The sequence below is a fragment of the Nannospalax galili genome, unplaced genomic scaffold (assembly GCF_000622305.1).
Source record: "Nannospalax galili isolate Female #2095 unplaced genomic scaffold, S.galili_v1.0 scaffold1364, whole genome shotgun sequence".
Lineage (NCBI taxonomy): Eukaryota > Metazoa > Chordata > Mammalia > Rodentia > Spalacidae > Nannospalax > Nannospalax galili.
In genome coordinates, this window is record NW_008350758.1 from 1,875 (window position 1) to 14,127 (window position 12,253).

Below are 12,253 nucleotides of genomic sequence, written 5' to 3' on the forward strand. Positions count from 1 at the left end.
GTGCGTGTGTGTGCATGTGTGTGTGTGCGTGTGTGTACATGCATGTGTGCGTGTGTGTGCTATAAGAGCTAGAGGAACAAGATGAGTCACATAGATAATGACTTCTAGACAGGGAAGATGAAGTCTCAGCTACATACTAGACCTGAATAATAACAAAGCTAGTTTTCACTCCAGTGCCGATGGGGGACATGTCAGAGGGTCTCATCGCTAGGTGAAGAGCTACAGGCAATGGCTGTTGAAAGAAAGGAAGTCAGTTTTCTCCAGGAATAAGACCAATAGGTTATCCAATCCCAAGTGATCAGCCCTAAACGCATGTACACAAAAGCACCACTAAATGGACTCAGTAAACATATATGATATATGTATACACATGTATTTATATATGTGTACACATGTAAGCAAAGAAGAGATCAAGAACTTGGGGTGAGAAAGGTTGGAGGGAGCGCAGAGTACTCAGGCATGAAACTCTCAATGAAAAAGCAATTTAAAAGATTGAAAAAAGCCCGTTCTGCATAGGATAAAGATGTGAATGTGGGGGCAGAGGTAGAATGTTATAGATTAAGTGCCTCCCCAAAGATGGAAGTTTCATCCTCTGTGGAGCAGTGTTGGGAGGTGGGACCTCAGAAGTGATAGGGCATGAGGGATCTGCATGCACAGGTAGGTTAGTGTCTGTCTCACAGGAGTGTGCTATGTGTGCTATGGATTATAAGCGTGGTCTGCAATAACAATGAGTTTCCCCATCCTGAGGCTCCGGTGCCCTCCTCTTCCCTTGTGCCTTCTACCTGAGTATAACACAGAATAAAGGCCTTGATCAGATGTGGGGCTCTTGATCTTGGACTCCCCAGCCTACACACACACACACACACACACACACACACACACACACACACACACACACACCTCATAGTCTGAGATAACATCCACCAGGCCATAACGTGAGGGGCACAACCAGCAGTCGATCCTCATGGTAGCTCTGTGTATGTGACCAGAGCTATAAATAAGTTTCATGAAGAAGTAGCCAAAATGTCCTACCCCAGCAACAATGCCTTCTCTCCAGCCTGTGTCTGAGTCCCTCACTGTCACTTGACAGAGCAAAGGAAGACCTGGGTTTTACAGGTGGTTCTGTATAAAATGTCCATGAGAAGTGGACAGCTATCGCCCTGTGACCCCAGTCTGGGATATCTCTGAAGGACAGTGAAGGGCTATTCTTCATGGACAGAACTTTGAGTAGTGCGCTTAATTATTCATTTACCAGGAGACCTTACCAGCTATGCATTATTGCCAATTTGCTGTTGCTTGTCAATGATCTAGCTAGATGACAAGGACTTTGAAAAAACATGAAAATAAAAATCAAAGAAAATAAAGAACAAGGAAGTCTCACAGAAGAATCTGGATAGACTTTTCAGAATGAGGTTTGTTTTTTTAAACATGACAATTGTGTGCCTTCTGAATGCTCATCAAAAAGTGACTGTGGTAGAGGAAGATTTCAATCATCAAGTTGAAAAGACAACCCATTCTGCTGGTATTAGGTGGTCTCTTCCCTCAGTCACCTAATGATCAGCTAATGTAACAAATGGCCAACCAAAGTGGCCACAAGTGACACGGATGGATATTAGACATGAGCCCACCCAGTAACGTGCCAGGATTCGTGGTTAGGAATCCTGGGTAGAAATCAAGTTGGAATTACCCCACTTGGCATCAGCAAAATGTTGCCAAGATCTTACACTCTTCTTGAATACAGCTTATAGGTGGCAGAGAGCAGAATACTTCCACCAGGAGACACCCAGTCCTCCCCCTGAGTTGGGGGTAAAGCCTGTAGAGATGTCCCCACTGTGTCTTCTCAGGATGCAGCCCAAGTGGCCTGTGTGTTCAAACATCAAGAAAAGTTTCCTGTGATGTAGAGATTCATCTCACATTTAGGGACAGGTGGTCACAGAGAAAGGTGGTCAGAGAGGCCTTCCTAGCTGAGTAGAGGGAAGACTTTAGTCCCAGCCAGTGTGTCAGTCAACAAGAGGGAGGGAAGGGTTAACAGGTGAGGCAGGTTGGCTTAAGTGTAGACAAAATCAGGACTATTGTTTTCAACAATATACTGAACAACTTCAAAACACAGTTATCTGGACCTCTCTTTGCAAGGGCCTGGAAATGTTAGCAGAGTGGGCGTGGAGCACAGACTCTGCCCTGCTTCTCCAGGACAGCAGCCCCAACAGCACCCACCAGCTTCCTCCTGGAGGCTGCTCTGTGGCTCTAAGGAGTTCCGAGGAGCCGTCCTTCTTTCTCTCACTCCTCTCCCTTAACCACACTCTTGCCCACTTCTTCTGCTTCCTCCTCACAACTAAGACCCCCCACACTGGTAGGAAGGAGTTCCACATATATCCTCAGGAAGGGGACCCCGAACGCCTCCTGCTGGACCTGGTTGGAGTGGCGTGAATTGGACAAGTAAAAATCATCCCAGAGATTCTGAAATCAAACCCAGCATGGGGCAGGTTGCTATCTATGGGTTGAACCCATTGCTACCCCTCACAACACATCTAGTGCATACATGTTGTAGACCCCCCCCCTACATCTTAATTACCTTGGTTCTGTTTTCTGGCCTCTCTGGGTTTCATAGCCTCTGTGCCTCATCTGGATCCATTTGTCCATTCCTTGTCTGTGAAAAGTAGCCATGGTTACCCTCGGGACAGGAAAAGGGAAAGCAAACAAGAGCCTCCCACTGAGAAAAGACACAACAGGTTTAATGAGGTTTCTCCAACCCCTATCCTGCTGTCATGAGGATTCCAAGTGTGTCTGAGGAAGAAGAGGTTTCAAGAGATTTCACACTGTTAGAGTCTGAGAGGCAGCAGCTCAGAGCCCAAGGTCAGAGGGGGAACATGCAGGGGCTGTGCAGGTGTGGGCACACGGGCACACCGTCTCTGGAGCTGGCTGCCATTAGGGGCCACCATGCAGCAGAAGGTGGTGGGAGATGAGCCAGTCACACAGCTGCCGAGAGGAAAGGGCAAGAGAAGAGCCAGCTTGGTCTGTTCCTGAGAGCACAGAAACCAGAAGTTTCCAGCCAACCCGGTCAGGCTGTGGCACCCAGCAGGTTTTCCTCGTTCCTGCTCTTCTCACCAGCACCTCATCACCCTGGACTGCTCCCCAGATACAAACAAAGAAATCCTTTGCTTTCCTCCAAAGCCTAGTGCTCCCTGTTAGGTGAGTGAAAGCTTTTCCCAGCTAGCAAAACACCTTGCTTGAACCGCGGTGTTTTCAGGTGAGTCTTGAGTTGAAACCACTTTTCTGAGAGATCACTGTGGTCTCAGCAACCCCAATTTCCCAAGGAAATGGAACACTGAGAAGGAAACCATTTTCCCCCTTAACTTCATTAAAGAGCACGTATCATTAGAGGTGCCATCTCCTTCGATTGGGTGCACCACTAGTGGTCAGCACAATCCACACAGTTGTGCACAGAACCCTGCCACCTGCAACACTGGATCTCCACACCCACTGGCCTCCATCTCCCCCTCCCTCACCCCTTGTAACTATCTTTCTTCTTTCTGTTTCTGAGACACTTTGCGACCTCAGACACTTCACAGGAGTGGACTCACACAACACCTGTCCTCATTTGACTAGCTTACTCTCTAAGCAGCTTGTTCTGCTGGGTCACCCATGGAAGCCACACCTAGCCTCAGGATTGCCCCCACAGGGTGCCAGTGATTACCTGAACCTGACTCACAATGGCTCTAAGTATCCAAAGGGGCCCCTCGGAAGGGGGAGCAGTGAGGGACAGGCAGATAAGAGGTCTCTAAAGTAGCCAAAGTCATAGGCATTTTGGGGTGTTGCTCACAGCCTGCCACCTCCGCTGGACACCTCATCTTCACACACTGGCCTCAAGGCTCCTTTTCCTTGTTGTGAACCTGAAGGGAAACCTGGTTATGCCGGGATGCCCCAGAAGGGTTTGAGGAACACAGTCTACATATCGATGAGGAAATCTGTCAAAACAACCAGCCAAACAACAACAGAAAACCTTGAATCCCTCTCGCTTCGTTAATAAAGGACCACGCTAAGAACAGTCCCCACCTCCCCTGCTCACCTGGTCAATGCACAGAAAATCAGCTCGCTGAAGTGATGAGGAGAAAACAGCAGTTCAAGTCCTGCGGGCTCTTCTGTCAGGGGCAGAGCTACCGGTGAGTGGGATCCTGCTGCTCTACAACTGGAAGACAGTAAACCGGTGAGGAGGGTGAGGAGGCCGTGTGGAATCTTCTTCAATAAAACACTGAGCAACTCCTCAGCGATATAGCAAGGTGACAGTTTGCTGAGCTGACCCTTTTGCAGAATGACCTTTCAGTAAGTTGAATCTTAGAGAGTTGGTTTCACCACCTGTAGAAAGGCTACAGGGATTCTAGTTCGGCTCCAAGGGAGGATGGAAGTTCTCTGCCCTCTAGTGACTTTGTGAATGGTGACAGGTGGAGCAGGCTGAAGGACACCTTCCTTCCTCTCTAAGCCCTTAGAAGGGCAGGAAGGAGAGGGAGTGGAATTTCAGAAATTACACAGCAGGAAGACATGGTTGTTCAATCAAGGCGTCTACCAGAAATAGGTTCCATGCTAAACAGAGGCTCAGAGATAAACAGAACGTGCACAGTCTGAGGACAGAGGAGGCAAGAAAATCCTACCACTATGAAACTGCAGTGGGGGAGGCATATAGAGTGTGCTGTGTGTAGACCAATGTGTTCAGCCTGCCCCGAGACCAAAGAGGAAGTGTTGTAGACCCTTTGGGGCACAAAAATAACCTTTACCCTGGTGTTTGTGCTGGTCAACAGAGCAGCCACTAGGCAACTGCAGCTCTCCTGCTGGGGCAGCTCTCCACTGAGAACCCTAGGCCCCTGGGCTTCGACTCTGGACAGCCCACTATAGTCAGATAGAGTAAAAGAGTAATTTCTTCTTTCTGGGACGACTCCCGATGTGTGGTGTGGAAACAGCAACATCTCACCCCCTCACACGTACTGTGAGGACTCTCTCTTTCCTGTCTCCCCTCCTTTTCCTGTCTGGCATTCAGCACCACTTTCCTGAGAGGAAGAGCTCCGAGCACGTGGCAATGGTGATGGTACTTGCCATTTTCTCTTCCTAATGGGACTTCCTGATCCAAGGGACCAGTCAGCACCCCTGACGGTGTGAATCCTTTACCGTACAACTGGTTTGTGACCAGTTGCACTTTGTGAGCATTCTTTCAATGTCGGTCCATCCAGCCTGACAAACTAGACAGATTCAGCTCCAGAATGAAACTAGGTTTCATCTCCAGGGTGTGAAGGTTCCTCTTTTGTTAAGGTATTCAGAAAAATAGGCAAGCCTCTAGAGTCCATGCGGTGAGACTGGACCCACTGCCCCAACAGGTACAACCTTCAGGTTAAACATTAGACCTCCAGGCAGACCCAGGATGGCTTTGTATCCTATATCCCCTCTGGCTCACTTGTAGACTGCATCCTTAAAACTTGTTCTAAGTTTGATCCTCAGACTTAGACACGTTTGATCTTGACCTTAAAACATCATCAAATTTCTCCACACCATGTAAGTGAGCTTGCATTCTGCTATCTGATTATTTACTATGAACACAAACCAACTTATTTCTTTAAACTCAGCCTACATAACCAGCTCCACTTTTGATCTCTTCCCCTTCACTAGACCTCTCTTGATGTTTAGGTTTAACCTCTATATCTTTATGATACAAATGTTCTATCTTCTTCCTACTAAAAGTGCACTCTAGTTAAATGTAATCATGTTACCCGTCCTTTGGGTTTCCTGTGAGGGCATTCACAGTACTTTTTAAGATTCTAAAACTTAGATTTTATTTGAATTACAAAGATGTACACATTTCATCTGTTCTTCCTACCACAAAAGTACCCATGGGCTATACACAGAGTTGATGAGTTTGTGGACTAGTCTGGATTTTTGAATGCTAACCTACAGCACTATTTCTATGAATTCTTTAGAAAAAAATAATCAAGCCTATTTTTATAAAACTAGTTTTACAGAACACATGAACATGGAGTGAGACTCCAGCTCCTGTATCAGCTGGTTATTTGCCCACGTTGAACAAGCTATTCCCACTTCTTAAAAAATCAAACACTACGGTGACATTTAAGGTTATGTGTAATCAATGTCTTCAGACACCGAATTTTTGCAATGCAGCATTATTCTAACTCACTGGGCAACTAAAAATTTTATCAACATTCTCCCCATTACTCCTATTTTTATTAATATTTGTTCCAATTTAATAAAAGTTTGTTTTTGTTCTTTACCAATTATCTTCAAACAAAATTTTACCCATAGCTTTTAGAGCTAAGGAGCATTTTTTTTTTGTCTTTTTGAAGCAGGGTCTCCCTGTAGTCCCAGCTGCCCTGGAACTCACTATGTTGACCAGGCTGGCCTTGACCTCACAGAGATCTGCCTGCCTCTGCCTCCCAAGTGCTGGGACTACAGGCATGCGCCACCATGCCCGGCCTAAGGAGCATTTTAAAAAAAATATATATTTTTTATTTTATGTAGATGAGTGTATTGCCTGCGTGTAGGAAAGTGCACCCATGTCATGCAATGCCCGCGGAAGTCAGAAGAAGGTGTTGGATTCCCCTGGGACTGGAGTTACGGGTGGTTGTTAGCCACCATGTGGGTGCTGAGAATTGAACCTGGGTCCTCTGCAAGAGCAGTCAGTACTCTTAACCACTGAGTCATCTCTCAAGCCCCAGGATCAGTTTTTAAACCACAGGCAGGCCACTCCTAGTGCAGTGGGAAAAGTACCTTTGGCTCAGATACCTGTGGAAGAGAAGAGCTAACGGAAAGTATCAGCAAAAAGACTCCTAAGAAATCAAGGAAAGAAGCACGCATATCTTTCATTACTATTGTTTACATGTGTGAGCTATAATCACCTAAGTTAAATGATTCTTTTCAGTCAGTTTTCCCACGAATATTAAAATTATCAGAAAATACTGATATTTTATACATTTTCAAAACAATCATCAGATTGTTTTCAATAATCAGACTGTTTTCAATAATCATTTAGTAGAAAAATAGAATCAAGCAACCAGATTTATTAATTTAAGTAATGTTTTTCAATGAAAATATAGAAAAATTTAAATTACAGTGTACCAACATGAAGTCAATATCAACAATTACACTCATAAAAAATTCCCAACTTGCTCATATGAACTTGCAAAAACAGTGTCAGCATGCACGAGACCCATGCCGACTGAATCAGACAAACGCCCAGCATGGAAGGAAGGAAATAGGCAGCAGGCCCCAACCCTAGCCTAGGAACTTCTGGCAACTGATTACTGCTGGGTGAGTGAGAGCAGATCTTTAGGCGAGAGACTCTGGATGGGATGACTGGACTCCAATGGATAAACTTGCACTGAGGGGCATCTGGGTACAAATACTTGACCTGAAAGGAATTGATATGCACGAAGAGTGAATGGGATCTGGTGTGTGTGTGTGTGTGTGTGTGTGTGTGTGTGTGTGTGTGTGTGTATCTAAGTTTGATTAAGGTCTATTGTATGAAATGCACAAAACTCAATAAAAAATATTTTTTAAAAATTCCCAGCACATCTTGAGAGCAACCAGTTTCTGTCCAACATTTACGGGTGTGTAATGTGTGTGGCGTTTCCTCACTGTGCCACAGGTTAAAGGTTCTGCAGGACTACTCCCCAAGTCCAGTGCAGAATCTCTTTCTCCTTTAGTTTCTCTAGTGACAGCTACAGTACCACCATTCACAATGTACAGTCCTGGTTCCACTTGTTCGACTCCCTGTGAAGAGCTCAATACTCATTTATGGCTTTCATCCAAAACCAAATTAATGGTCTGGGCAAAAGCTTCTAGTGTTCCCACAGTCATTCTCCCAACAGAATTGATAGCATCCACAGCTGGGTTGATGGAGCTCTCCAAGGTGGAAGTCATGCTGCTGGGTCTGAAGGTTCCCAGAAAGTGAGAGGAGCTGCCTACCAGGAGAACTGAAAGGGCCCACCAGAAGCAGGAACCAGTTCGCACCTGCTGACGAACACCACATTCATAACTGTTAGTCTGTGGTAATTGTTTCTGTGTAATTTTGCCTGTTGGTACAGCTGTTAGCTTGTGTTTATGATTTGGCATTTTGTTATATATATATATATATATGTGGGCCTCCTTTAATATATTGCTTCATATAGTCTGAAGAATGATCTGTGACAGCCATATTTTTGGCTTTGAGAGAGAGAGAGAGAGAGAGAGAGAGCACAAAACACCATCAAATTTGGTATTCAAAGCATCCAGCAGAAAGTGACCGAGGAAGCCCATTTAAGGCAGCTACTTGGAATTCCTCAGAAAGAATCCTGGGCAAAGCCGATCCCCATGAGTAAGGTTTCCATATAGAAGAACACATAATGGCAGAATTCAACTGAGGAAGCCCCTTTAAGCAGCCAGCAAGAGTTCCCAATAGAGAGAGTCCCAGGCAGAGCAGAGCATCCCCTTGGGTGAGGCTTCCAAGTAAAAGAACAAACAGCAACAGACAGAGGCAGCACCATGAAGTTGGGTGTTCATGACATCGAACAGAAAGTGAACAGCGAAGCTGACATAGTTCCTGGAGTTCCCACCTGAGCCTTCTCTCCATGTACGAATGTCCCATGGCTGAACTTCCAGCTTCTCTTTCCCACTGCAGACACTTTTATATTATGGCATAAGCAGTAATCACATCTGCGGGAAATAGTCTTCTAGCTGGTCTTGGGGCATAATATTCTTATTCTTGGGCTGTTTTACTGTTAACTTCTATCTCTGTGTCAAAGTTAAAGGGGCCAGCCCATCCCTAGACCTTGAAGGACACTTTGAAGCAAATATGTTTGGGCTTGAAATGGAGGAGGAGTATCTCTGCTTCCAGAGCTATCTCCTCAGTGAGTTCAATCAACACAGAACAATTTACCTATATAATGCACATTACACATATATTATATGGTATATTTACATGATAAAGGGAGGTTTGTAAGTAAACTAGAATACCGAATAGCTTTGTCCAAAGTCCTTTTAATTTATAAGTCAAATATAAATAAATAAATTCATAAAAATGAAACTAATGTGGCCCTATACAAATGTCACCAGACAATTTAAGTCAAACGGTAGCAAGATATGACCAATTACTGACAATGTAAAATTTTACGTCATCTTTCAGATACAGCTATTTTGTAAAGAACAAAAAGTATTCAGTTATGTTCTCTGTCCAGGTTTTATGGCTTGAAGAAAACCCTCCAAATTACATCAGGAATTTTGTGTAGGAAAATAAGACAAAAAGCAAGCAGAAGTGTGAGATAGAGATTTAGAAAGTTATAGAAATGGAAATATGTCCCTAGTAAAGAAAATGCTTTTGAGGGCTGAAGAGATGGCTCAGCAGTTAAGAGCACTGGCTTCTCTTTGCAGAGGACCCAGGTTTGATTCCCAGTACCCACATGGTGGCTAATAACCATCCAGAACTCCATTTCCAGGTGATTTGACACCCTCTTCTGATCTCAGCAGAAGTTGCACGACATGGGTACACTTATACATGCAGGCAAAGCACTCACACACATAAAAATAGGTAAATAAAAAATTTAATCCTTTTAGATGAGAAAGGACTTATATTTTATCAAGATAATTTTTTTACATTTTCTTCTGAATTTTCTAGGCTTTTGACTTCTCAGCCTTATCAAAACTAAAATTTATTTTTAAGTCTGTCTAATAATGAAGTTTTAAAGCGTTATTCATTTCTCAAGACTGGTGCAACTGGGGCTAAAGAGACAGCTCATGATTGAGATCACTGTCTGCTCTTCCAGAGGACCTGGGTTCAGTTCCCTGCACCCACATGATGGCTAACAACTGTCTGTTACTCCTGTTCCATCTGTAACACCAGTTCTAGGGAATCTGACACCATCTTCTGGTCTCCATTGGCTTTGCCCGACATGAGTGCACTAACATGCATGCAGGCAAAACACTCATGCATGCATACACAAAACTACATAAATTGAAAGATAAAAAAGCCTGGTGCAATGGACTTTTGAACGTTCAACAGTCATACCTGGAGGAGAAAGCTGATAAAGAAAAGGAGGCTAAAAAGATAGTCAATGTCAGCATGTTGGCCGTCGCCTCCAGATCAGCTAAGTCCCAGAAAACCATGGGTCAACAGGACACCTACAGAAACACCCCACATGCCTGAAAAATCATCTGTCCTACTGATTACAGAGACTGTGGAGACCCTAGGGGCTGAACTCTAACCAGAATACATTCTGCAAAGAGGAGAGTCATTCCAGAGAAAAGTATCCTCAATGTTTCAAAGAGAAATCACAGAGTTAGCAAGAGTGTGAGAGATTGTGAAACTGGTACAGGAAATTGAAAGGAGCCAAAGTGTTCCTCATATGAACCACAAGGACCTAAAGACCTTGACCTGATCACAACAAAAACAGTTTAAGGTTTAGCCACCAACATGGACTTGAACACCAAACAAGGAAGCATAACCAATTAATGATATTACAAAATGAAATTTTGCCAGTCTCCAACCAATATTCTTATCCTGCCTCAGTTCATCTGAGGGACCTACAAAGACATTCAGGAAACCTGCTTTAGCAAATTTCAAAACTTTACCATCCACAAAAGAGGCCAGCATACCAATGGAATAGAATACAAAGCCCAGAAGTAAACCCACAGTTTTTTTTTTTACTAAGCTATCATAAACATACGTTGGAGAAAAGACAGCCTATTTTAATAAATGGGGTGGTGAAAGCTGGATTTTTTATATGTGGAAGATTGAAATTAGATCCATATATCCCATCCTGCATAATAATTCAATTCAAAATGGACCAAAGATCTTAAAGAGAGACCTAAAACTTTGAAAGTGTTAGAGAAAAACATAGAAAAAATACTTAAAGATAAAAGCATAGGTTAGGATTTTTCTGAACATGATTACAACAGCTCAGGAAATAATCCCAAGAATTAGCAAACAGGATTTCATGAAATTAAGAAGCTTTTGAGCTACAAAGGAAAAAAATCACTAGAATGAAGGGACTGACTACGGAATGGGAAAAACTTTGCCAAGTACACGTTATACAGGAGATTGATATTCAGACTATAAAAACCACTGCAAAAATTAAATGCCAAATATCATCCAATCAGTAAATGGGCTAATGAAATGAATAGACAAGAATAAATAGAAATGGCCAATAGATAATTGGAAAAGTTCTCAACCTCCTTAGCCACGAGGGAAATAAAAATTAAAACTGCTTTGAAGGCCAGACACCAAGGCACACATCTGTAATTGCGGCACTTGGAGGTGGTGTCAGAAGAATCAGGACTTCAAGGTCTTCCTTAGGTACACAGGGAATGTGAGGCCAGCCTGGGCTCTAGAAAAAAGAAGAAAGAATGAATGAAAGAAAGAAAGAAAGAAAGAAGGGAGGGAGGGAGGGAGGGAGGGAAGTAAAAGAAAGTGAAAGAAAATAAAATAAAAAGAAAACTCTTCTGATCAGACATGATATCATGGTCACTGTACTCTTCAACTGTCTTGTAATTATCAGCACAAGAACTTCACAAGATTGGGCCCATCCACAATCTGATGAGAGAGGAGGGATCACAAGACTCCACATCTCCATGAGGAGATTAATGAAGTTAATGATTGCTGCGGAAAGAAGAGAGATTTTCTTCAGTGGCATGGCCAATGGTAAGGTGATCTTGAAGGCAACCCCTCATCCATGGCTCCTGGAAGCAACCCTAATTTAACTCAGTGGGTCACACATGCACACACACAAAAAAAGAGGAAGGGAGAGAGGGGGGAGGGGGGAGGAAGGGAGGAAGGAAAGACAAGACAAGACATGGCAATGAAGGGAACCGGTTGGGAATAGAAAGAGGATCATCAGGAGTGAAGAGGGGAAAAGTAAGGGTTATGGAAGGCAAATGTGATCATAAAACATGATAGATGTGTGAAAATTCCAGATAAAGCCCATTATTGTGTGTAATTAATGTATGCTAATTAAAAACTGCAAGATGCTTTGAGATTTGAAAAGAGCCCTTATTCACTGCTGATGGGAATGTGAGTTTATTCAACCTTTATGAAATCAGTATGGAGGTTCCTCATAAAATGAAAATAAAACCACCACATGACCCAGCTATATCACTCTTGAGTATATACCAGAAAGGCTCTAAGCTGACTTACCATAGAGATATCTCTACATCCATATAGCTGCACTATTCACAACAACTAGGAAATGGAACAAACCTAGCTGCCCATCAATAGAAAAATGGCTGA